General features: G+C 44.3%; 1 protein-coding gene across 1 annotated transcript in view; it reads right to left on the reverse strand.

The window, feature by feature from the left end:
- Window positions 1-26,867, reverse strand: part of LOC126482070 (gametogenetin-like) — a 406,404-nt gene that overhangs the window by 220,554 nt on the left and 158,983 nt on the right. The window lies entirely within an intron of this gene.

Genomic DNA, 26,867 nt, shown 5'->3' on the forward strand with positions numbered 1-26,867 from the left:
ACGGTGTATGTATTTTTTATTACGAGTGGAATATGAATGTGTGGAAAATTACGTAACTCAATGATATTCATTCAATTATGTAATTATTTCTTAAAAAGATGATAATTATGTAAAACAGAGACAATATTTGTCTCACATTCTTTGTTAATCTATGTCATTCTTTTCTTTTGTTTTGTACCCTTTTGTCGTCTTCTTCTGATGTACGTCGCCGACGCAAGACGCGAATCGATTTGAGGTCTGTTGAATGAAAAACATTTAATATAAAATTATTGTACTGTTATGTACATTTGGTGGTAAAAAAAAATAGAGCCAAATGCGTTAAAACTATATATGATTAATTATTGAAAAATCACTTCCTCTTTTAATTATAATTTTGTATTGATTGTTTTATCATAGCTGCAAGAAGCGCAGGCATTGTTAGTTGGGATTATATAGCAACTTCGTCTGTCCTTCTAGTTGAAAATAGCATCGGTTCGTTTTAAACTAATTTCCAAAACAATTCAATAATTTTTTTGGTGGGCAAAGGAAAATCTTAATTAAAAAAGATATCCTCTATCTTTTGTTGGCCGCCATCTTAACTTTTATCACAGCGGCAAATTTAAATTACTTGAAACTGCAAACAATATTCCAATGTGTAAGAAATAAATGTGCACTGGTGGTACCGAACTCTATTTATAAAAGAAAAAATTTAATCGAATCAGACTGCATTTTCTAAGAACAGTGCTGATGGTATTTATTGTTGAACAAGATTTCATTGCTGATGTATGAGGCCAAAATTAAACTACGCACGAATCACGAAGAAAAATATTTGTGGTAGCATACGTCAGTGTTGTGTGCGGGTGGTATTCTGTGGTTCCTTTTCATGATCAATTTGCTAAGAATATTTAAATCCTTCGAAGACAAAAATTATAAAAGCTCTGATGTACGATCTGTAATTTTAGTGATATGAACACAACTTACAGTCAACATTATTACACTACGTCAGGTGGAATTCTTGTGCAATTTGAACAAAATAATTATCCGGGAGAAGTTATAGTGTGAATAATGCATAATACATGTGCATAATATTGTCAGTACCATTTACAAAATCAAATCAGTTCAACTGCTAAAAAAACAGACTGAATTCAAACCGCAGAATACCATAGAGTATCATATCATCCACATTCATTGCATTTGTCCATGTTGAAGATACGCAAAAACTGCCACAGCGTCCTGTCAGGTATGCGACAGAAAACCAGTTTTGGAAATGGAGTGTTTACTTTCACACTGGATGAAACTCAGTTCTCAACGGAGTAAGCACGTCATGTACGATGCATGAAGTATCGACCACCGCAGAGATACAGCACAGCAAAGCGGTATCACGAGGCGCCAATGAGACGCTACGGAGAAGCTGTACCTCGTGTAGTTCCGAGGCGCCTCTGCCTTGAAATAGCGTCGCCAGTGGCCGGGAGGCAATTCTGTCCGTGGTCGGATGCTTGCCACTTCCAGGAAGTTCCTGTCTGAGTAACGTCGTTATGTTGCCTATCCGCCGTGACACAGTCCGTGTCAACCGTCGGAGAGTGAAGAAACTTCCCTCTCCTGTGAACTGTGCCTACGCGCCAACGGTATCAGAACTACATCATGCTCATAAATTAAGGATAATTGCAGAATGTGGTGCCACACAACCTGGCACTACACAAAACTGGCGTTAATAACATAGGCACATAGGGAACACACACGGCACAGATCTGTAAGTCCACGGTGTTGGAGTTTAGTTGAGAAAACCGTCCCGAAAAACACGTGCTACAAAAAGCACTGTTTTCTGCGCTTGTATCCCGACATCAATATGATCACCGTGCACACGTACACAGACCGCACAACGCGTTGACATACTCTGGATCAGGTGGTCGAGCAGCTGTTGGGCTACAGCCTCCCATTCTTGCACCAGTGCCTGTCGGAGCTCCTGAAGTGTCCTAGGGGTTTGAAGACGTGCAGCGATACGTCGACCGAGAGCATCCCAGACGTGCTCGATGGGGTTCAGGTCTGGAAAACAGGCAGGCCACTCCTTTCGTCTGGTATCTTCTGTTTCAAGGTACTCCTCCACGATGGCAGCTCGATGGGGCCGTGCTTTATCATCCATCAGGAGGAAGGTGGGACCCACTGATCCCTGAAAAGGCAGGTGGACATACTGGTGCAAAATGAATTCCCGATACACCCGACCTGTTATAGTTCCTCTCTCAAAGACATGCCGGGGTGTACGTGCACCAATCATAATCCCACCCCACACCATCAAACCACGACCTCCATACAGATCCTTTTCAAGGACATTAAGCGGTTTGTATCTGGTTCCTGGTTCACGCCAGATGAAAAGCCGGCGAGAATCAGTGTTCAGACTATTCTTGGACTCGTCCGTGAACATAACCTGGGACCACTGTTCCAATGACCATGTACTGTGTTCTTGACACCAGGCTTTACGGTCTCTCCTGTGACCAGGGGTCAGTGGAATGCACCGGGCGAATAAACCATGTTTGTTCAGACGCCTGTACACTGTGTGTCTGGAGACAACTGTTCCAGTCGCTGCGGTAAGGTCCCGAGCAAGGCTACCTGCAGTACTTCGTGGCCGTCTGCGGGTACTGATGGTGAGATATCGATCTTCTTGCGGTGTTGTACACTGTGGGCGTCCCGTACTGTAGCGCCTGGACACGTTTCCTGTCTGCTGGAATCGTTGTCACAATCTTGGCACACGGACGGCCCGTGCTACGACCTGCTGTGTTTGACCAGCCCCCAGTCGCCCTAGTATTCTACCCCTCATAACATCATCAATATGTATTCTTTGAGCCATTTTCAACACAGAGTCACCATTAGCACGTCTGGAAACGTCTGCACACTTACTTGCTACACCGTACTCTGACATGCACCAACACACCTCTGCGTATGTGGACTGCTGCCAGCGCCACCGTGCGACGACCGCAGGTCAAATGCACCGCACGGTCATACCCCGAGGTGATTTAAACCCGCAAACCGCCCACGAGAGCGTTGTTTCACCATGTATCAGCATTATCTTTAATTTATGAGCATGAGTGTATATCAACAAGTGTGTGTTTTCTGGTGACTAGTGAAGCCACTGATACGCCATTCTGAACTTGTATCAATGTGCCACTCAGTAATCGTGGCTCATTTAGTGTGTTCTGAACCACAAGTCCAAGTGTGCAATTTCATAGCTACAGCCTAGGCCGGCGAGAAAAGATAAGTTTCGTTGTAAACAATAAGGTACTGATGGTGAGATATCGATTCAGAATGTTCTAATTAACTGCCACCTCAGTGTCCAAGAAGTCAGACACATCAAGAATTACGTACCGTGATATTCTTCGTTATTTTTGATAGAAAGGAAGAGAGGTTCTAGATTGGAATCACTTCAGAGTGAAAGAATAGTAACGATAAGGTTCGCAGATAACATTGGTGTCCTCAGGGAAAGTGAACATAAATTACAGGACCTGTTGACTGGAATAAATAGTCTAATGGATACAGAATATGGACTGAGAGTATCTCGAAGAAAGACGACAGAAATGAGAATTGCAAAGTGAAGAAATTCTGCTATCTTGGACGTAAAATAGTGCGTGATAGACGAAGCAAGGAAAATCAAAAAACCAGACTAACACAAGCAAAGACGGCATTCACGGTCAAAATAAGTCTACTAGTGCCAAACATCGGCACCGATCTGAGGAAGAAATTCATGAGAGTGTACATCTGAGCAAAGCATTGTGTGGCAGTGAATCATGAACTGTGGGAAAAACGGAAAAAAAGACAATCGAAGGATCGGAGATGTGGGCTATAGAAGGGTGTTGAAAATTAGATGGAATGATTAAATACGAAATACGGAGATTTTCTGTAGAATGGACGAGAAGAAGAATATGAGGAAAAAATTGACAAGAAGGAGGGACAGGATGATAGAATATCCGTTAAGACGTCAAGGAATAACTTCTGTGCGACCTGACGGAATTCTAGGGGGTAAAAAGTGTGGGCTAAGGTAGAGGTTGGACTGTATCCAATAATTGAGCACTTTGATTGCAACGTTAGCGCAAGAGAAGCCATTCAGGAGACTGATGACAAAAAAGTTGATATCATGATAGATAAGTTCGGAAGCTCTATGAGGAAGTCACAACGCCAGAAAATTGTAACAAATGGTAGAAACACCAGCAGAGGATCAACATTTATTGTCGATATCCCACAACGTAAACAAATGCAGCTTATTGAGGGTAAATTGCTGTAAGTATACTTTATGCAGTGATCAATCACTGGCAGCAAACACATATGTAAAATTATTATTGATTGGCGACTCCATAGTGTCCTGTGCACTACGACCAGATAATGGGTATACTTGAAAGGAGAGACAGCATTGGTCGTATATTTTTGTTTATTATCGCAAAGTCTATGTGATCGCCGTAAGCTTATTGACACCAGTGCTTACTAATTTAAGTTATATATTACAGCACTGAAGATGGTCACTAAGTGACCGAAAATCGATTTTGCGATAATAAACAAAAATATAAGACCAATGCTGTCTCTCCTTTCAAGTATACACATATGTAAAATGTTTAGGAGAATGCGTCCTGAATGCGTTAAGCGAGGACCAGTCGTAACAAAGGCGGACGCCAGACTACGCCTCAGAGGAAGAGCTCTGAGGATATGTTTTACATCCAAGAATGCAGTGTCTTTAAAAACACTCGTTCGATTCTGAGCTGTTCTTACTTCCTCTGCGACCTTAAACATAGGATTTATACAAAATATTCCAAGAAGTGCTGCGTATTTTTTTTAATACATTGGTTTAGTTAGTGCTGGAGTATCACGGAAAGGCTCCAACTGCGGTGTTGCGAGAGGGGGAGGCTAATTGTTATTGCACCAAAAGCATCGCCGCGCAAGATTAGCCGAGCGGTCTCCGCGCTGCAGTCATGGACTGTGCGGCTGGTCCCGGCGGAGGTTCGAGTTCTCCCTCGGGCATGGGTGTGTGTGTTTGTCCTTGGGATAATTTAGGTTTAGTAGTGTGTAAGCTTAGGGACTGATGACCTTAGCAGTCAAGTCCCATAAGATTTCACACACATTTGAACAACCAAAAGCATCATTCTATACATTACTTCCTCCCACATAAATCTCACGTAGTCTAATAACCAAGTCGGTAGAAATAAAACAAATTTGTGCTTATACAGAGACTTTTCTAGACCATGGCTTCCCATACTTTTCCTCTGACAGAACACTCAAAATTCCTGGTACTCAGATGGAATATCTTGGTTTTTTGTAAGGTTATTAAAATATTTAAGAAATGAGAAAAACTTTTTTATTCGGTGATTACTTCAGTTTTAAATAATAAATAACACAAAAATCGTATCAAAATTTTTAAAAAAGTATAAGTATCATCAAAATGACGAACAAAAACCGCTTATTTGTAATCATTTTTCCCGCAGAACACGAATTACGTGAACCCTGGTATAGGCCCATTGTGTCGGCGCTCAAATCGCCACTTGATTTGGGTTTTATTCGATCTTAGTTGTACTGGATATGACTTCCTCTGCACACTTTAACACAGTTCGCTGAATATGAATGCTGAAGGTGGTACAAGGATCGACACACCTTACGGCAACTTTCTTCACGAATAGCTGTTGAAACAACGTTTTAGAAGTGATTTGAACAGTGGAAACACAATCCATTTCCCCCGAGAGCGAAATCAAAAGTGTCGGAGCTAGGTACCATTAACAGATGCGATAACGTTATTTCGGGAACTCCTCTCACATTTTCCCTGAACGGATTATGGGGAAATACAGAAGATCCAATTTGGGATGACGTAGATTTGAACCCGGATATTCTGAAATACAAGTCCACTGGCTTAATCACTGCCATATCTCGTTCCGTTGACGTTTAGGCGGATGTACAATACTGTGGGCTAAGGAAACACTACCTCGCTACCTTCTACAGTGATACACTACGGTCTAATTTTTCATTTACTTATTACTCAGGAATTAATAAGTATCTAATACAAAGTATGCACCAGTGGAGAGAATACAACAGAAGTCTTGTTACAAATCATTGTTATCTTCGTTGTCTGTAACCTGTGCCAGCATCGGTCAACCTATACAGAAGTTTAATTAGCTAGTGCAGTTGATTTTGTGATGTTTCTGGGCTTTATTTGTGTACAGTAAGTACAAACATCTTTTCTGCAGTTCTGTCTGGTTGTTCTTATAAGTAACTAGTTACAAGCTGGAGGTTAACTTCGAAACGTTTTGCCAGAAGAAGCTGATGCATGCACAATGTACTAGTCATATAGAATCTTCCGTCTGTGTGTGTTAAGATTGCATAGAGTATTTCCTGTTAAGTAATCCTTTATCGGTAATGTCGAATACCTTATTACTGTCACAGTAATTAATCGGAACTCCGAAAAATCGTAATAATAAAGTAGGATCGTGCGACCACGTGGACCAAGCGTTGCATCAAATATAGCGCCATCGAGTGTCCATGGCCCAGAGTCTTCTTGGGATGGGTTGGGTTGTTTTGGGGAAGGAGACCACACTGTGAGGTCATCCGTCTCATCGGATTAGGGAAGGACGGGGAACGAAGTCGGCCGTGCCCTTTCAAAGCAACCATCTCGGCATTTGCCTGGAGCGATTTAGGGAAATCACGGAAAACCTAAATCAGAATGGCCAGATGAGGGATTGAACCTTCGTCCTCCCGAATGCGAGTCCAGTGTGCATCTTCTTGCTATTCAATAATGATCCGTTCCAATGCTCAAATGCGACTTATAATTTTCATAGGAAGCCCGACAGATTTAGCTTATTAACAAACGCTCACACTACATAACACTAACTCTAAAGCAGACAAATACAGAATACAAGAACACTAAAATCTAGACTTTCACCGCCGGAAATGTCATGTCCATTATAACTATCCGGGCTGTTATGCCGTGGTCGGTTGATGAATTCTGTGTCAATTCCCGACGTTTGACGACCACATATTTCAAGTGGAATGAACAGTTTTATGAGCAAACGGATGGCGTGTCTATGGGTAGCCCCTTAAGTCCCGTAATTGCAAACTTCTTTATGGAGAAATTTGAAGAACAGGCCTTAGGTACTGACAGCAAAAAACCAAATGTATGGTTCCGATACGTGGATGACACGTTTGTGCTGTGGAGACATGGCAGGGAGGAACTAAGCCGGTTCCACGAACATCTGAATAGTATAAACTCGAGAATTCAGTTTACAATGGAGGAGGAGGTAGACGGAAAATTACATTTCCTCGATGTGCTTGTATTTAGAAACGAAAATGGTAGTTTGGGTCACTCAGTATACCGCAAACCCACGCGCACGGACCGTTATTTGCACCGGTATTCGAACCACCACCCACAACAGAAGCCGGGTGTTATCAAGACGTTAGCGGACAGAGCTAGAAATATTTGTGAACCTGAGTTGCTCGACGCTGAGATGGAACATCTCCACAATGCACTAAGGAAGAACGGATATTCGTGCACCGAAATAAAACGTGCGTTGAGGTAGCCACGCAGAAACAATAGAGACGTACAGGCTACTGCAAAATCTAAGGTTTTCCTGCCGTTTGTTAAACATGTAACGGAACGAATAGGGAGGATCTTGACGAAGCGGAATATTACCGTAATTTACAAGCCCACCAGGAAGGTACAGGAATACCTTAAGCGTGCCAAGGACGCTCGCAAACCATTGGAAAAAGCTGAAGTGTGTAGGATCCCATGCAGCTGTGGAGATGTTTATGTGGGTACCACTAAAAGAACTGTTTCTAAACCTTTGGAAGACCACAAGGGCAATTGCAGAAGAGGAGAAACGGAACGATCAGCTGTTGCGGAGCAAGCTTTTCAGCCAGGGAACCACAATATTCGTTTCGAGGAGACGCAAGTATCAGCGGCCACATGCGGATATTACGAAAGGCTCTACAGGGAGGCAATCGAAATTGCTGAACACCTTAATAATTTCAATCGAAAGGAGTAAGGCATGAAATTAAACGGTATATGGATGCCGGTGTTAAAGAAGATGTGTACCACCCGTCCACTGCTGGGTGATGGCAACGGCGATCGACGGCGACGGACAGCGGCCAATTGCACTGACGTTTTCAAAACACGTGACGTCACGCCGCGGGGCGGGAGCGCGCGAACACGGAATTTAGCGGCAGTCAGTAGCGAGCCAGTGGGTGTGTTGGACCTTCCATCGAGCTTGAAGATGTCTCCCGCAGCCGGAGACTGAGAATTGACACAGAGTTCATCAACCGACCACGGCATAACAGTCCGGATAATTATAATGGACATAATACAAGAACATGTATTTGCCCTAGCATTAAGAGTGCAACGGCCTTGCGCAGTGGATACACTGGTTCCCGTCAGATCACCGAAGCTAAGCGCTGTCGGGCGTGGCCGGCACTTGGATGGGTGACTATCATGGCCGCCATGCACTGTTGCCATTTTTCGGGCTGCACTCAGCCTCGTGATGCCAATTGAGGAGCTACTCGACCGAATAGTAGCGGCTTCGGTCACAGACAACCATCATAACGACTGGGAGAGCGGTGTGCTGACCACACACTCCTCCTCAGCGAGGATGACACGGCGGTCGGATGGTCCCGATGGGCCACTTGTGGCCTGAAGACGTAGTGCTTTTTTTACTAGTATTAAGACATTAAACATAATCGGTTTAATGGAGGTGAGTTAGAACTGATCAAATAATCTGTATTTTCTGTATTTCCGGAAAATGTCCGTATCATAATTCATAGGCAGAAACGTTCTGTGTGCTCCACCAGCGTGCAACCAATTGCGGTCGGCATATGTGGACCACAGACGCAGCTCGCAAACGCATCAGTTGCTAACGAATTCACATTCGTTTCACTCGCACGCGCGCGCCGGATAATTAGCCCAGAAACACACCGCATTAGTGGCAACACGAATCTAATGAAGCTCATCCATCAGCTGGGCTTTCGTTTCACACAGTGAGCGGTGCAAAATCACAGCCAGAGCGTTCGGCCGGACTGCAATTATCCGACAGTGCATAAAAAAGAAGGTTGACAAAAAAATCAGATTTGCAGTAGTTGGGCCGATGTACATCACGCGGAACTGTTTTGACGCATCCGATTAAGTGTTCTGTATCTGAATTGCCTTCCGTTCGGCACGCATCGCAGTGTCTGCTTTGCTATCAATGCTCTGTTTTTTCATCGATAAATCAATGAGCGTTACTCATTGCGACGAAACATGAAAAGTAAGCACTCAGACTCTCGAAAAAACTCAGAAAAATATTCGTACATCCAAGCATGTCGAACTGGCTGCGCTTTTCAGGGAAATGTTGCCCTGTTTATAGAGAAAACGATGGAACGTACTGGTGATAACAGTGATGTGCTTACTTAAGTACAATAACATACAGCTGCAAAGCAATGAAACTCTTACACTGCAAAAATATTGGTGCTCAGTATGTTTTCCACGTCAGGACAGTGTGTTTGCACACCGAGTGAATGCCATAAATTTATTGTTTCAAGTGATTGGGTGGCCTTTCGACTTGACTTTGGGCTGTAAAATAAAATAACCAACGTGGGTATGGTAACACATTAACTTTAGTGTCGTTGCAGGTAAAGGGATGTTGAACGTCAGTTGTAGTGTACTTATTCAGTTTTTCAAAACATGATAAATAATGTAAAGAACGGTCTCTTAAAACGCAGAATACTGATAATCGATAGCGAATTACTGGTCACGTCCAAGAAAAAGTAGAGAACTGCAAACCTGCTACAAAGGGGCTTTGAGAAATTACACGATAGTTTGGTTAAGTATCATGAAGCCATATTTCATAAGAGTATTAAGAATGCACTCCATGAAAAAGACAAATTGCACGATGCAGGAGAAGATGCTTCGTCATGCATTAGCGGACAAAAAGATAGAACTGAATCTTAGTATACGAAAACAGCTGAAACGTATGATGTACTGACATTTTTTCAGTTTGTGTAAAGAGAAACAAATAAATCGCTGAACAGAAGGGAAACATACCTGTAGAGGAGAACTGAATGACACCTAGTTATTTATACTACAGAATATCGTCTCAAATATAGACCTCAGACATCATGCTTCCAAAATGTTTCATCTCTCCCATTAAAAGTTGAACCTACCGAGGCGTAAAAATCGAAACCTACTCATCAATTGATTTTTGAACCCGCTTGTGAACTCTGAACACAAACTGGGTTCCAATAGATGGCGTAATTGTTGCAGTGGTTCTAGTCATCCTCTGCTCTTAGGGCCAAGAAATTTCACGAAAGTTGATAAATTAATCAGGGGACGACAGACGACGCAAAAGGGTATGGGAACGGCCTGGAAGTACGAAAAGTCATATTTGGGATTAATGGCTGGATTGCTTCTGGAAGGAAACGAAGGCAGATTATCGTCGAACGTCATTAGAGGCGAGTCGCAAGAGCAGGCGCCACGAAAATATGGAAGGTATTCGACAGTGTCATTTTCACAGGGAAGATCCCGGCATGCGCCGGGAACTCACGGGAAACCTGAATCTGGGTCCCCGAAAAGGGAACTGAACCCCGTTCCTCCAGAATGCAAGTCGATTATCTTAACCACTGCCCTAAGTCGTTGGGTATTTCTTCACGAAAAGAGAATTCAGTGGTCCATACTTCCAGTAATAGCTATTCATATTTAAACACTGAAAATTAAATATAGGGCGGTCAGAAACAGTTTGAAAAGCTTGTAAGGAATGAGATTTTCACTCTGCAGCGGAGTGTGCGCTGATATGAAACTTCCTGGTAGATTAAAACTGTGTGCCGGACCGAGACTCGAACTCGGGACCTTTGCCCTTCGCGGGCAAGTGCTCTACCTGGCGGAAATGAAGCTGTGAGGACGGGGCGTGAGTCGTACTTGGGTGGTAGAGCACTTGCCCGCGAAAGGCAAAGGTCCGGAGTTCGAGTCTCGGTCCAGCGCACAGTCTTAATCTGCCACGAAGTTTCAGCTTATAAAGATATTTCAGGTCAGGTTGTGCATAGAAATAATTTTAGGAAGAAATTCGATACGTTGCGCCGTTACGGATTTAATTTGTGTTAGCGTTAGCCAATCAGGTCGGCGCAGCTAACATCGGAGGAAGCTAAACTGGAAAGCAGCAACTGAAAATGTCATTCCGGGGAAGAGGGGGAAGGGCAGAAGTAGATACCAGATGCAGCATGACGTAATTAGGCCGCAAGGAGTTGAAACGTCCCCTTAGAAAAATTAATGAATTACTGTGCTGATAAACCCCTTACGTTATTTGATTTTCAAACAGAGCAAAACTGAACGTACTCAGACATTTCTCTCTTTACTTATTCTGATCATCACTAAACTGACACACAATATTTTTAGCGCAACTCAATCTGACTTTCAATAATCCCTACAGAAGAATGGCCCTGACTAACAATAAATAACCTATACCTTTTATGAATCACTTACCTCACAAAAATCTTCGTTACTCGAACTACTGCAATACAGCGAGTGCCAATACTGTCAGCTAAATAAAAGATTCTAACTACTGAAGGCACTAACTACTGATAGGCATATAGTTAGCAAATGAAAGATTTTGATAGAGAACAAAGAATGTAGTTACCTTAATAGTGTTCAAAAGTCATATATATATATATATATATATATATATATATATATATATATAATCAGTTCATGACATCCAGTATTACAAATTTACTATCTCTGATGGACACACGTCCAGATCATCCGCTCTCAAAACTCCGCCATCTCTCTCCCCACATCCACCACTGCTGGCGGCTCACCTCCAACTGCGCAACGCTATGCGCTGTTCACATCCGACTGCCCAGCACTACAATAGCAAATTCCAACAATGCAAACCAGCCACAGACTGCACACAGCACAGTCAGTGATTTTCATACAGAGTGCTACGTGGCGTTACCAATATAAAAACCTAAACAGCCTACTTACAGAGTATACCAAAGAACGAAGATGAAAGAAACATGGAGATCTATGAAGTTCGAACTGCCGTAAGAGAGATAGCCAAATGATGGTGATGGTTTACAAGTCGGTAGCGTCTCTAGTTCTGCTAAAGCTAGTGTGCCACCTGACAGAGTGCAATGAACGACTCGGGTGAATCCGTCACTCGGAGCCTGCCTCCCTGGTACTGCCTCCGACGCAGCGCCGAAAACTCCTCGTAGTTAACCATTGCATTCCACTTGTGTTCGCTCTCAGTCGTCACCCTCCTTGTCAGCAAACGCGTTCCTTTTATTCACTGTAGAATCCCTAGCAGAGAACAAAAACTGGTAAGCTAATTATTCAGAACCTGACTGTTAAAAGAGGTGAAGGCTAAAGTAGCAGCGATTCCAAATGGTAACCTTCAGCATCGTGTACCGGCCAGTAGTTCTCGCACCAGTGCCTCCGTTGGCAATTGATATTCAAGAAAATACTGGAGAGTTGTTGCTTCTCGATGAGATACTGCAGTAATCGCTGGCTTGACATTGGCACAGTTGTGGAGCAGAGCGGATCCACGGGAGCCTTGGGCAGAAGTCACGACCGGCGGCCAGCGCTGCTACCGCCCATTCCTTAATGCCTCACTGCTGCTGCTGCTGCTGTTGGCAACGTCACGACTTGCCCCGCTCCGGTAGCGACCTCGGCACCGCGGGATGCAGGCCCCCTGATAGCGCCGGCAGGAGGATGTAGGGCCGCAGCAACACTTTCTGCCCGATACAATCTTCTACACACACCTCATCCCACAGCCGTGGAATTGAGACATGGAATTGCTCCAAGAAATGCAACTAGCGCCGGCATCTTTCCCACCGTCCAGTTGGGTAACGACCAGAAAATAAACTGCTCGATAAAATCAAGTGAAGCAGCCAGAAGACGTCAACGTAACTTCGTACACGAACGGATACACCACACATGAAACCTAATATGAGCCCAGAACTGTTAAAGGACTTTTTAAGTGGCTCGTAAGATGCGCACCGTCTCTACACAAATGGATCACGTACTGCAGATGGCGTTCGAAGCGCAAAGTGACGAACAGACACAGCACCGTGCCTTATTCCAGCTCCCTCGGTACTTACAGCGAAGCTCACTCCAATTCTAGTGTGTCTTACATATGCTGATGGCTTAGATATACACTACTGGCCACTAAAATTGCTACACCACTAAGATGACGTGCTACAGACGCGAAATTTAACCGGCAGGAAGAAGATGCTGTGATGCGCAAATGACTACCTTTTCAGAGCATTCGCACAAGGTTGGCGCCGGTGGCGACACCTACAACGTGCTGACATGAGCAATGTTTCCAACCGATTTCTCATACACAAGCAGCAGTTGACCGGCGTTGCCTGGTGAAACGTTGTTGTGATGCCTCGTGTAAGGAGGAGAAATGCGTACCATCAAGCTTATGATTTTGATAAAGATCGGATTGTAGCCTATCGTGATTGCAGTTTATCGTATCGCGACACTGCAGCTGGCGTTGGTCGAGATCCAATGACTGTTAGCAGAACATGGAATCGGTGGGTTCAGGAGGGTAATACGGAACGCGGTACTGGATCCGAGCGGCCTCGTATCACTAGCAGTCGAGATGACAGGCATCTTATCCGCATGGCTGTAACGGATCGTGCAGCCACGTCTCGATCCCTGAGTCAACAGATGGGGACGTTTGCAAGACAACAACCATCTGCACGAACAGTTCGACGACGTTTGCAGCAGCATGGACTATCAGCTCGGAAACCATGGCTGCGGTTACCCTTGACTCTGCATCACAGACAGGAGCGCCTGCGATGGTGTACTCAACGACGAACCTGGGTGGACGAATGGCAAAACATGATTTTTTTCGGATGAATCCAAGTTCTGTTTACAGCGTCATGATGGTCGCATCCGTGTTTGCCGACATCGCGGTGAACGCACATTGGAAGTGTGTATTCGTAACCGCCGTACTGGCGTATCACGCGGCGTGATGGTATGGGGTGCTATTGGTTACATGTCTCGGTCACCTCTTGTTCGCCTTGACGGCACTTTGAACAGTGGATGTTACATTTCAGATGTGCTACGACCCGTGGCTCTACCCTTCATTCGATCCCTGCGAAACCCTACATTTGAGCAGGATAATGCACGACCGCATGTTGCAGGTCCTGTACGGGCCTCTGTGGATACAGGAAAGTTCGACAGCTGCCTTGGCCAGCACATTCTCCAGATCTCTCACCAATTGAAAACGTCTGGTCAATGGTGACCGAGCAACTGGCTCGCCACAATACGCCAGTCACTACTCTTGATGAACTGTGGTATCGTGTTGAAGCTGCATGGGCGGCTGTACCTGTACACGCCATCCAAGATCTCTTTGACTCAAAGCCCAGGCGTATCAAGGGCGTTATTAGGGCCGGAGGCGGTTGTTCTGGGTACTGATTTCTCAGGGTCTATGCATCCAAATTGCGTGAATATGTAATCACATGTCAGTTCTAGTATAATATATTTGTCCAATGAATACCCATTTATCATCTCCATTTCTTCTTGGTGTATCAATTTTATGGGCAGTAGTGCAGATGCGATCATTAGTCTGTCGGACTCGCGATCACCACTACTGCCCATAGGGAATAATACGAGCAATTACTTGGTTTACCAGATCATAGGCTTTATTGCAACACTACAGCGTCGTTACAAGAAAATTACAATGCTGTGGGTAGAGGCGCAGCACGATGGTATGAAGGGCAATGGAAATGTCGACGGTCTCGCTCAGAGTGCCATTCACCACGGGATAAAATCGTACGAACATGTTTCTCACACAGACCTACTGCAACACGTGCGGCAGTGGATCAGAACCTTGGGGAACAATGAGTGCCGCCTATCGTACCAGCAAAGAAGACGGCATTACGTAGCTGTATTACCACATATACCTGTACAACCGTGGAATTCTCCTGGTTTGTATCGCAGAGTATCTCGTTACCATGTCCCGCCGCCGCTTTAACCACGGAGGTGCCGGCTGAATCTCTATCGGCTGCAACTGACTGATTCGTCCCTATGTGACTGTTGCGCTGAGGAGGACATCGACCATATCACTTTCGGCTGCCCACTGCGACACCACACGAAAACCGAAATACTGCAGCGTTTGGTGCATAGTGAACAATTTCCTACTCGTAAGGCATGATGTATCATTGTATTGAAATATACATTACTTTTTGATAGCTGAACGTATCATTTACCAAGAGCAGGCATTGCCTGCAGGAGGGACATACTGCTAAAACTAAGTTTTTGCAAACAGGCACAAGTCACACTTTGTGTATTTTATTGACCAGTTTGCTCTTCAAATGAAAAAGATCATCATCAAAATATACGCTATGAAAGATACGAACTAAGATATTACGCTGAACTTTCATCGACATTAAGTGAAGTACATATTCTACTTCCAGTATGGTGATTTAAAAGGTAATGTTTAATGCTGTCAGACAATTTTAAACGTAAGTCAGCATACTGGAAGTAGAATACCTACTTTACGTAATGTCACTGTAAGATTTCCGTATTATCTCAGCCTGTATCTCTTACAGTGATTATTCTGACGATGCTCTTGTTCCTAGGTAGAGAGAAACTGGTCAATAAAAATACAAAGTGCTTTTTGAGGCTGCCGGCCGGGGTAACCGAGCGGTTCTAGGCTCTTCAGTTTGGAACCGCGCGACCGATACAGTCGCAGGTTCGAATCCTCCCTCGGGCATGGATGTGTGTGATGTCCTTAGGTTAGTTGGATTTAAGTAGTTCTACGTTCTAGGGTACTGATGACCTCAGAAGCTAAGTCCCATAGTGGTCAGAGCCATTTGAACCATTTTTTAGGCTGGTTTCAAAAACTTTGTTTGAACGCATCATGATTTAACTATTTTGTAAACATTCTATGTGAATCTTGGCTACATATGTGTGATGAATGTGATTCGGTGTTCCCTTTTGTATTGTACATATCATGTATTGGAGGCCGGCTGAGTGGAAATCTCCGAAGGCCACAGTAAAAATAACAAAAACAACTTCGCACAAGTACGTACCATTGGCCTGGATGTAAATGATCAGAATTACAATTCTCTGTGACAGGCAGGACGGCAGCCAGAGTGTTGTTCGTGTTTAGTTTTGTTACCAGGTCAGCTAGGGCATACAAGACGCTTGAAGAGCGTCAGATAATGAGCTATTACTGTGAAGGACACGTAGATGCCACAGTAATCTCGCATAAGACAGCCTAATCAGCACCTGAGGGTTTGAAAGGGGTCTCATTGTTGGCCTCTATTGGCTGGCTGGTCGAGTCGTACACTACCCATATATGTGGCACATACCGATGTACAGTAGCCTGTTGTTGCACTATGTGAACTCTATGCTCGTTGTCAAGGTCCCGACTGAGCACGCCTGACCACCACTTCAAATTTGCGTCTGCCACCCGAGAATAAGTAATGTACTTCCTGCAATATTTTGTGTCATCCAGCACCATTATTTGGTGACCACCATGAACCGAGCTAGGGAATTACAATTCCATGCGTAGACTACCCTTAACATCACAAGAGCTGCGTTTGGAGGGGTGCCGAAGCGGGGACGCATGGACTGCTGATGAATGGCATCGCATTCTGCCCAGTGATGAATCGCGGTTCTGCAATACCCCAAATGAACATGGTAGCGAATATGGCGCCGACCTGGAGAGGGGCACAGATGTGACACTCCTGTGGGGAGCCATCAGTTGTGACTTACAGTCACGGGTGGAAGTGACTGAGGATACTCTGACGACACAGTGGTATGCCATGGATATCTTCCATCCTCGTGTGTTACCACTCATGCGTCAGTATGACTGTGTCATTTTTCAACAGGACAGTGCTTGTTCACACATGGCGTGTGTCTCTATGGATAGTGTGCGTAGTGCTGAGGTACTCCCATGGCCAGCATGACCCTCACATGTATCCCCAACAGAACATGTGAGGGATCAGTTCTGACGTCAGCTCTGTCTCAATATCAAGGACCAGCTCAGGAGTGGACACAACTGCTTTATGGTACGCTTTACAGCCCAAAGAGTGCGTGCATCCAGGCCGAGCGAGTTCAACGTCATACATAAGTGAGCTGATATTGCCAATTTCTTAGTAAATCTGACCCAGTTTTGTAATCACTGAAATAACATTACATATCCTCTCAACTCGTGAAGTTTAATATTCTTTCCTCCTTCAGACTAGCTCTTTGACCAATCTCTAAGATCCTGGATACCTTACGCACTGTTAAGTACAACAGATTGATATTTCTGTCTGAGAAGCCGGCCTGAGTGGCCGAGCGGTTCTAGGCGCTTCAGTCAGGAAACGCGCGACCGCTACGGTCGCAGGTTCGAATAGTGCCTCGGGCATGGATGTGTGTGATGTCCTTAGGTTAGTTAGGTTTAAGTAGTTCTAAGTTCTGGGGGACTGATGACCACAGAAGTTAAGTCCCACAGTGCTCAGAGCCATTTGAACCATTTTGAAGTCCGGAACCGCGCTGCTGCTACGGTCGCAGGTTAGAATCCTTCCTCGCGCATGGATGTGTATGATGTCCTTAGGTTAGTTAGATTTAAGTAGTTCTAAGTCTAGGGGACTGACGACCTCAGATGTTAAGTCTTCTAGTGCTTAGAGCCATTCGAACCATCTGTCTGAGAAAAATAGATGGAATCACACCGAAAACAAGGAAAACTGTGCAATATCGTAATCTATCATCTGCTAAAGGGCCTGTGTGTCACAGTGATGGATTGGCGAAAGCAGTGGCTCCTGTGAATGCGGATTATTTCTGATACACATTTACTTAATTTGTCGAGTTATGTTGAAAGAATGGTGTGATTGTCTTTCACAAGTGTCAACAAAAAATTTTAAGACAACCATAAGGCAGATAACTACCCTCGATATTATACAAGAAACTTGCGGGATATAACATGTCACTTAACTACAGTTCTTGAATGACCATTTGGACTTCTTCTCGGAACTTGGAGCAGTTTTCCACAATGACATTTCTCAAATGTAAAAGTGTTTTCAGGAAACAGGACTACTGCAATATTGTCTGACTGCTGGTCCTTACGCATCGACGTTCCTGAGACAAACCGGGGAGAAATTATTCTTAAGCTTGATTTTTTACTTATCTTTAATCTTGTGTAACTCGTTACCTTGGTTCCTTTGTGAACTAATAGTTTGTTTTTTAAACCAACTGCAGGTCTTTTTGTGAGAACGTGTCATTTGGCAGATACCTAATTATATCATATAAGCTTCCGCAGTCATTTCCAAAACTGTTGTTACATCAAAACTGAGGCCGGTACAGAAATTCCAAAATTAGATCTGGATTGAGGGGTGAATTATTTTACAGAGACAGGGTGTACTACTGTTGTAACTGAAAAAAAGATTTTGTGTTGACCACTGAAATAAATCATCGACTGACGAAAAGTAGCAGCAACAGAAACAGCATGGGACTGCAGTGGATATATTAGATCCAGCCACCAGCGATTCGTGGCTAAGGCCACAAGTACCTGGGAGAACGCACAGGCGGAGGACGTGAGGCCGTGTTGGTGACCGCCAAGGGCGCTTTGCGAAAGGAAACAGAAAAGAGAGCAATGAGTGGAGGCGTGGCTATTGATCTGGAACCCTTCGTACTGAGGTTCAAGGGCGAGCGTACAGGAAAGTTATTAACCAACTGGTAGAGGAAAAATTGCAGGTCGTTTGTGACCGACTAGCCGGTTTGTTCGCGAGCAGAAAATGGTGGGACAAGGGCAACACTAAACATCCCGCAGCCGAAGTTTGTCACTTAACCACGGGTTCTCCTCAACCTCTGACAGTACCACACTAGGAAAAAGCAGACAGTCATGCACAAAGAAACAGCGTTATTGCTCGTTTCAAGCGAATAAAATCTGTTTGTAACCAGACAGAAGGTACACAATTTTAAAAATGCGTTTGGAAGTTTTAGACGTTGGCTTCTTATCCGCTTAGTTACTAGGTGAAATACAGTTCCATAGAATGTGGCTTCCTGTCCAAAAGGACTTCCTGAGGACTTCGTTCTTGGTCTTCCAGTCTTATTGTTTCCTCTTGGTTGTTGTATGTGTTCTGAATTACTTGTATTTCCCTTTTGCTTATCCCTATTTTTCTCAGAATTTAGAACACCGTGCATCCCCCCCCCCCCTCCCCCTGCGCCAAATTGTTCATCTCAGAGTTCCACTTCCTCAATTATTTGCTGAATGTACTCCAATCTCTGCCCTCCTCTACAATTTTCACGCCTACAGCTCCCTCTAGTACATGGAAGTTATTTCGTGATATTTTAACACACGTGCTATCATGCTGTCCCTTCTTCTTGTCGGCGTTTTGCTTACGCCACTTTCTTCGTCACTTCTTCGGAGAAACTCCTCATGCCTCATCCTATCAGAGCACCTGATTTAACATGCTTCAGAAGCACCACAACTCTAACGTTCGATTGTCTTCAGTTTCGGTCTTCCCACAGTCCGTAATTCACTACTACACAATGCTGTGCTCCACAAGGACACTCTTAGAGATTTCTTCCTCAAACCGAGGCTTATGTTTCCAGTAGACTGCCCCTAGTAGGCTCTTTACCTTATCCTTGTTTCGTACATCGTGGTTTATTTTGCTGCCAAGGTAACAGAATTCCCTGACTTCGTGACCAGTGATTTGGTGTTAAGTTTCTCGCTACTCTCATTTCTTCTACATCTCATTACTTTTGCCTTTTCTGCTTTAAACTCAATCTATATTATGTACTCATTAGACTGTTCACTCCACTGAACATATCCTGTGAATCTTCTTCAGCTTCACTGAGGATAGCAATGACATCAGCAAACCATATCATTGAATTCCTTTCAACCTGAATTCTAATCCCTGCCTTGGACCTTTCTTTTCTTTCCGTCATTGCTCCTTTGATGTATAGATTGAACAGTAGGGGCGAAAGACTGCAGTCCTGTTTTGCACCGTTGTTAATCTGAGGACTTCGTTCTTGGTCTTCCAGTCTTATTGTTTCCTCTTGGTTGTTGTATATGTTCTGAATTACTTGTATTTCCCTTTTGCTTATCCCTATTTTTCTCAGAATTTAGAACACCGTGCACCATTTTGCGTTGTCGATCGCTTTTTATAGGTCCACAAATCTTATGAGTGTGTTTTGATTTTTTTTCAGTCTTGCTTCCATTATCAAGCGTAAAGTCAGAACTGCTATGGCACCTTAACGTTTCCTAAAGTATATAGTATTAATATTAAAATGTTTTGTAAAAAAGGGAATTTTTTCCAGTATCTTTACAAGCTCTTTTCACTTAGCTCCTAATACAGTCTATGTTTACTTTAGTTTTGTAGAAATTTCTGTAAAGTAAATACGACTCAGAAAAACAGCGAGAGACCACTGAAATAAATTTACATTTACATTTATAACTGTGTTATCAAACCAATCAGCACAATTAACACAGAAAACCGACAAGGCTGAAGCTACTGTTTGTAAAAAGTGCAACACTCAGAAGCTATGGCCTGCAACACGCCACCATAAGACAGCGACCTCTTTTGTGTTGCGCAATGCCAGTCGGTACGAAGCCGTCATACGACGTGGAAACTTGTAACCGAGTGCCACTATGCCTCACAGACATCACAGGATAAGTGCATTCGAACGGGACAGAATGGTTGTCCGTTCCGTGACATTGCGTCTCGTGCAGGGTACGCTGATTCAACAATAAGGCGTATGTGGAACCAAAGGAGAGAAGAGGGCCGCATGCAGCGCCGACAGTATAATGGACGACAAGGTATGACCTCAGTGCGAGATGACTTCCTCCTTGTCCGCTTGGCTGTATGGCCGAAACAGACAGAACAGCTTCGTCCACAGTGTTGGCATGACGTTGGAGCATAGCAACGGGTGTGAAAAATCTGTGTCGACGTTTCGACGCCATCTTCTGCAGGGTGGCACGTCTGCCATTGCATCGGATTCCACTGACCGGAGCCCAACACACGACACTGGGCATGTGAACGCCGACACTAGCATGCTGAGTCGCGAAATGTACTATTTTTGGACGAATCCCGCTTCGTCTTGTCCTACTACAGTGATGACCGCATACGCGCTTCATGCCACCGTCACGGACGCAGGCGTGCAGACGGTGTATTGTTGAGTTGTATAGCGTACAAACTCCAAGTGTGGTGGTTTGGGGCGCCATTGCCTAGAAAGATAGTATCTCGCCTCTTAAGTCTCGAGGGCATTCTGAATAGCTACCGTTACAACAGGGAGACTTTACAGCCCGAGGCACTGCCCCTGATGCAGGACGTTTCACACGCCATACTTCAGCAGGACAACGGCCCGCTGCATGTGGCGAGGAATGAGCAACCCTTCTTCAAAGATCGACGGGTGCCACTGCTTCCCTGGCCTGTCCGAAAGCCTGAGATGTCACCCTCGAACAACTCTGAGATAGGGTCGGTCGGCAACTTGTTCTTTCAGGTTCTCCTTCAGCGACAGTTGCTTTTTTGATCTTTTGTGGATACACCGACAAACCGCGTGGCAGTGTATTCCCCAGCAAAATACTTAGGCGTTCTTTGAGTCCATGCCACGACGTCTATCAGCTCTGATTGCAGCACGTGGTGGCATTACTCAGTACTGAACTTCCAGAGCCACAGTACATGTACAGCTCTCTAATGCAATCATGTGTGTAGTGTCGGGTCCCTAATCAGTGGAACAAATTTCATTGCGACCACCCCACTCGATCATGGTGTTTCACTTTTTCCAAACAGTAGGGTAGATGCAAAAAAAATTACATTAAACATCGTTTCCCAAATGAGACATTTGCGAGATAATTTCGAATGCGTGGCTACGAACCGCCATTGACTTCCTTACGAAACATTGTCCTGGTTAGTATTAATGTACTTCGAAAGTAAACTTTTCGGTTGAGACCTCATCCAAATATGCTCAGATTTCAGCCATCACCCTTCATTGGGGGACGTGGTTCAAAATGATTCAAATGGCCCTGAGCACTATGGGACTTAACTTCTGAGGTCATCAGTCCCCTAGAACTCAGAACTACTTAAACCTAACTAACCTAAGGACATCACACACATCCATACCCGAGGCAGGATTCGAACCTGCGACCGTAGGGGGGATGTGGTACATGCAGATGTACACAGGCGCACTTTTCTGCTGGTATAAGACGAAACCTAATATGCCAATGTGGTCCCAGATGGGTAGATCGATCAGGGCCTCTACATTGTCCTCCAACATCACCTGACCAGTTCTGTCAGGGATAAGTGTACAGCACTCCCGATGATAAGGATGAAGAGCTGGAGAAGTTAACTGTACGGTAATATCAACATTTATGAGATGATCCAGTGGTGTAAGAAAGTGTTTGTAACGGCTGTATTACATCCAAATTCGAGGGTGACACGGGGAACTGCTCCTCTAATAGTTGCGAATCTGCAGTAAATTTGACTATAGAGGTTATCAACCGATGCTCCCATCTATTGTTTACGTCTACGTCTATGCTCCGCAAGTTACGCGGTGTGTGAAGTAGGCTACTTTGTGTAACATTGCCGCTTCCCCCTTTTCCTGTTCCAGTCGCACGTGTTTCACAGGCAGAACGATTGGTGGTAAGCCTCCGTGTGGATTCGAAACTCTCCGATTTTATATTCATGGTATTTTCGCGAGATATACAGTGTGATTCAAAAAGAATACCACAACTTTAGGAATTTAAAACTCTGCAACGACAAAAGGCAGAGCTAAGCACTATCTCTCGGCGAATTAAGGGAGCTATAAAGTTTCATTTAGTTGTACATTTGTTCGCTTGAGGCGCTGTTGACTAGGCGTCAGCGTCAGTTGATGCTAGGATGGCGACCGCTCAACAGAAAGCTTTTTGTGTTATTGAGTACGGCAGAAGTGAATCGACGACAGTTGTTCAGCGTACATTTCGAACGAAGTATGGTGTTAAACCTCCTGATAGGTGGTGTATTAAACGTTGGTATAAACAGTTTACAGAGAATGGGTGTTTGTGCAAAGGGAAAAGTTCTGGACCGCCGAGAACGAGTGATGAAAATGTAGCACGCATCCAGCAAGCATTTGTTCGCAGCCCAGGAATTGGCTGTTCCCTCAGCTCGAACAAGAAGCACAACAATTCATATTTCAGCAGGATGGAGCGCCACCACATTGGCACTTATCTGTCCGTAACTACCTGAACGTCAACTACCCGAGGCGATGGATCGGCCGCCAGGCAGCCCGTGACAGAGCACTTCATCACTGGCCTCCAAGAAGCCCTGATCTTACCCCCTGCGATTTTTTCTTATGGGGGTATGTTAAGGATATGGTGTTTCGGCCACCTCTCCCAGCCACCATTGATGATTTGAAACGAGAAATAACAGCAACTATCCAAACTGTTACGCCTGATATGCTACAGAGAGTGTGGAACGAGTTGGAGTATCGGGTTGATATTGCTCGAGTGTCTGGAGGGGGCCATATTGAACATCTCTGAACTTGTTTTTGAGTGAAAAAAAAACCTTTTTAAATACTCTTTGTAATGATGTATAACAGAAGGTTATATTATGTTTCTTTCATTAAATACACATTTTTAAAGTTGTGGTATTCTTTTTGAATCACCCTGTATTTAGGAGGAAGCAATATATTGACTGACTCTGCTAGGAACGTATTCTCTCGGACTTTTAACGGTAAACTACACCCTGATGCAGAACGCCTCTCTCGCAGCGTCTGCCACGGGATTGGCGAAGCATCTCCGTGACGCATTCGCGCTTACTAAATGAACCTGTAACGAAACGTGCTGCTCTTCTTTGGTTCATTTCCTCTACCAATTCTATCTGATAAGTAACCTAGAGTGATGAACAGTACTGAAATATTGGCCGAAGAGGGTTTTGTAAGCTATCTCTCTTGTTGACCGATTACATATCTTGGATTCTTACAATGAGTCCCAATTTGCCATCTGCCTTATCCGCTATTATTTTTACGTGGTCGTTCCACTTCAGATCGCTCTGTACACATACTCCCAGGTATTTTATGGAAGTAACTGCTTCCAGTGATCGTGAAACTACACATTACAGGATATTTCTGTCTACATTCCTTTCGGTTGAGAGACAATTGCCAGTCCCTGCATCATCCAGGTCATATATAGAAAAGTAATGGAGGACCATTACTATATCACTTCTTTCGGGCGCGCCCGAAATTATAATGTTACTTTTACGTCTGAAGTCTTCTCTCCGTTGATTATGACATGCTGTATTCTGTTTGTTAGAAACTCTTCAATCAAATCACCAAGTTTGTCTGATATTCCGTACGCTCTTATTTCCTTCATTATGCAGCAGTTTGAAAATGTTTCAAAGTCACGGAGCACGGAGTTTACCTGGGCGCGTGTAATCTACTGCTTTTTGGGTGTCGTGGACGAAGAGAGTGAGCTGCGGCCGAAAGAAAGGCAAGTTATTTCTAAAACTTGCACCTCTTCTAGCAGCTGTGTACTGTAAGTCTCTAGAGGAGCTAAGGACTCTCCGTCTTCAGGCCACAAGTGGCCCATCGGGACCATCCGACCGCCGTGTCACCCTCAGTTGAGAATACGGATAGGAGGGTGGTGTGGTCAGCACACCGCTCTCAGAGGAACGAAGCGTTCCTCGTTATTGGAAAAAAGGGTCGTCGAATAGACGCAGAAAACTGTAAGCGTCGTGCTGTTGGAGAATTTTGGAACATGTTCTACGCTCACATATTGTGACATTTTTGAAGACCGAAAACCTCCTCCATGGAAATCAAAGTGGTTCCCGAAACAAAGACAGTGCGAAACCCAGCTCGCTCTCTTTATTTGCTAAACCTTATTACCAGAAATTTGTTAACAATGACATGACCGTCGATACCGGCTTTGCCAGTGAACAGTACACGTGGGCATTGACTGATAACGTTCCTAGTCATATTTAGTGTGCTCACTGAAGTTCTATACCTGCAACACAGGAAATGTAAACAAACCTATAATAAATATAACATGTAACGTGTTGAAAAAAGCTGTGGGTGGAACTTGAACCCAATTAGAAGAGGACTTGAGCAAAAATTTTAGTTTTCAAATACAGTTGTAATAAGACGATAACTATTTCACACTGAAGCCAGTGGCGGCTCGTAACAAAATATTTGCAACTATATCGCAAATAGCTACCTTGCGAACCCATGTCTACTGTAACGTTTTTGCTTGTATTATATGTTCACCCACGTCAGTTTTCACTGTTAACCATAATAAATCTAGCATAATGTTTTAGAGCTATCTATTGAAAGGGTTTACTTTCTGCCTTCTGGTCCCAGAAAACTCCTAAATTCAAATGCTCCACGTTTAGTTGATCGAAATGAAACCACGAGATGACACTTTCTAGGAAAGATCAACAAAGGAGACTGGACACAGTAATTTGTGCATTCCATTATACGACGCTGGACGCGCACTTGGGACGAACAATGTTCAAATACATGCCCAACCATTATGATTTATGAATGAATGAAATTGTAATGAAATATAGACTTTAAGCTACTTACAGGCGTTGACAAATATCAAAGGGGACGGTTGAAAAATGTGTGCCGCAACCGGGACTCGAACCCGAGACCTCCAATGATATCTGTACAGATACCAGCTTCATTATGATTTAGGTTTTCTTTAGTTACTTGGCGCGTATGTAGGTTCACAAGCGGCTTTCCGAAATATCGAGCGAAAGCAAAGACAGTTGCAAGACGCCTGTAAGGAGGCAGGAGCGACAGTTTCGTACGGGGCGGCCCTCGCGCCGGAGAGCGCGAGAAATAAGGGCTTCGCCACGAATTTGTGACGTCACACTCTTCGTCTTGCCCGCCACACTTCGCGAGCGCTCGGTTCCATGCAGGGCGTAATGGAAACCAATATGTTATTGAAAACGTACTGACTAAAGTTGTTAACATTGCCCTGTGGTATCGAGAGCTTGTATCTATTTAAAGGCGGATTCAAGAATTATTAAACACGTCTAAAATAGCTCCCCGTTCCCCGATGGCCCTCGTAAGACCTGCAGCTTCAGGTGCTGTGACGTACGCGGCCCGGCCTGTCTTTCTCGTGGATCTCATCTCACGCCACGTGACATCACTCGGTACCGCGGCGGGCCGGAGCTGCTAAGGGCTGCCCATCTCGCCTTTACGAGCATACGCCACTTTCGCGCTCGCTGAAAGTTATAATCGCTACCATCGCGCCTGTATAAGCGGAACATAGAGCCAACCCCTGGAGTCAGTGTTTTTTATTCCTGATGACGATGGCAGAGACAGACGTTGAAAGCTCCAGTGCTCTATATGATGTGACGTGACTACAAGATCGAGAAGATTTTAAATTTCCCGTCCCAGTTTTTTTGCCTCAGCTGATGGTTCATCGCCGTTGGCGTCGATGCGCCCAGGACGTGACATCCTCACTTTTATTTCATGGATTTTTCCAGAAACTGAACAACATATGTTTTCACAAAGAGCAGCCCTTTGGACTGCGGCGCCCGATTGACGTCAGACGAGTAATTTTATGACTGTTGCGTACGGACATAAATGAGAGACTGGCTTTCACGCGATGTACGACGAAATCGAAACATAAGGCAATGAAAGTTAGAGAGCCTACGATATCGCCAACGTAGAGGTCACCGTTCTGTCTTCCCACTGCCCACTGCAACACCTATCGTCACTTTCCTATTTACAACCCAATGGAAGCCTATATTACTTACATCCTTTAATTTCATAGAACACATTTTCCCCTCGGAAAATACTTCTTTCCAAGTGCAGAGTCTACGGTTTTTAGTGAAAATGCATTGCTGTTATTTTAAAAGAGCATCACCATTTATTTATATATTTTAATATAGCGTTTTGTTTTTATCATTTAGTCGTTCGGTATTAATTTAAACGACAAAGACATACAAAAGTTTTAAGGTTTTAGGCAAACGCCAACAAAATA

The sequence above is a fragment of the Schistocerca serialis genome, chromosome 5, assembly GCF_023864345.2.
Source record: "Schistocerca serialis cubense isolate TAMUIC-IGC-003099 chromosome 5, iqSchSeri2.2, whole genome shotgun sequence".
NCBI classification, from domain to species: domain Eukaryota; kingdom Metazoa; phylum Arthropoda; class Insecta; order Orthoptera; family Acrididae; genus Schistocerca; species Schistocerca serialis.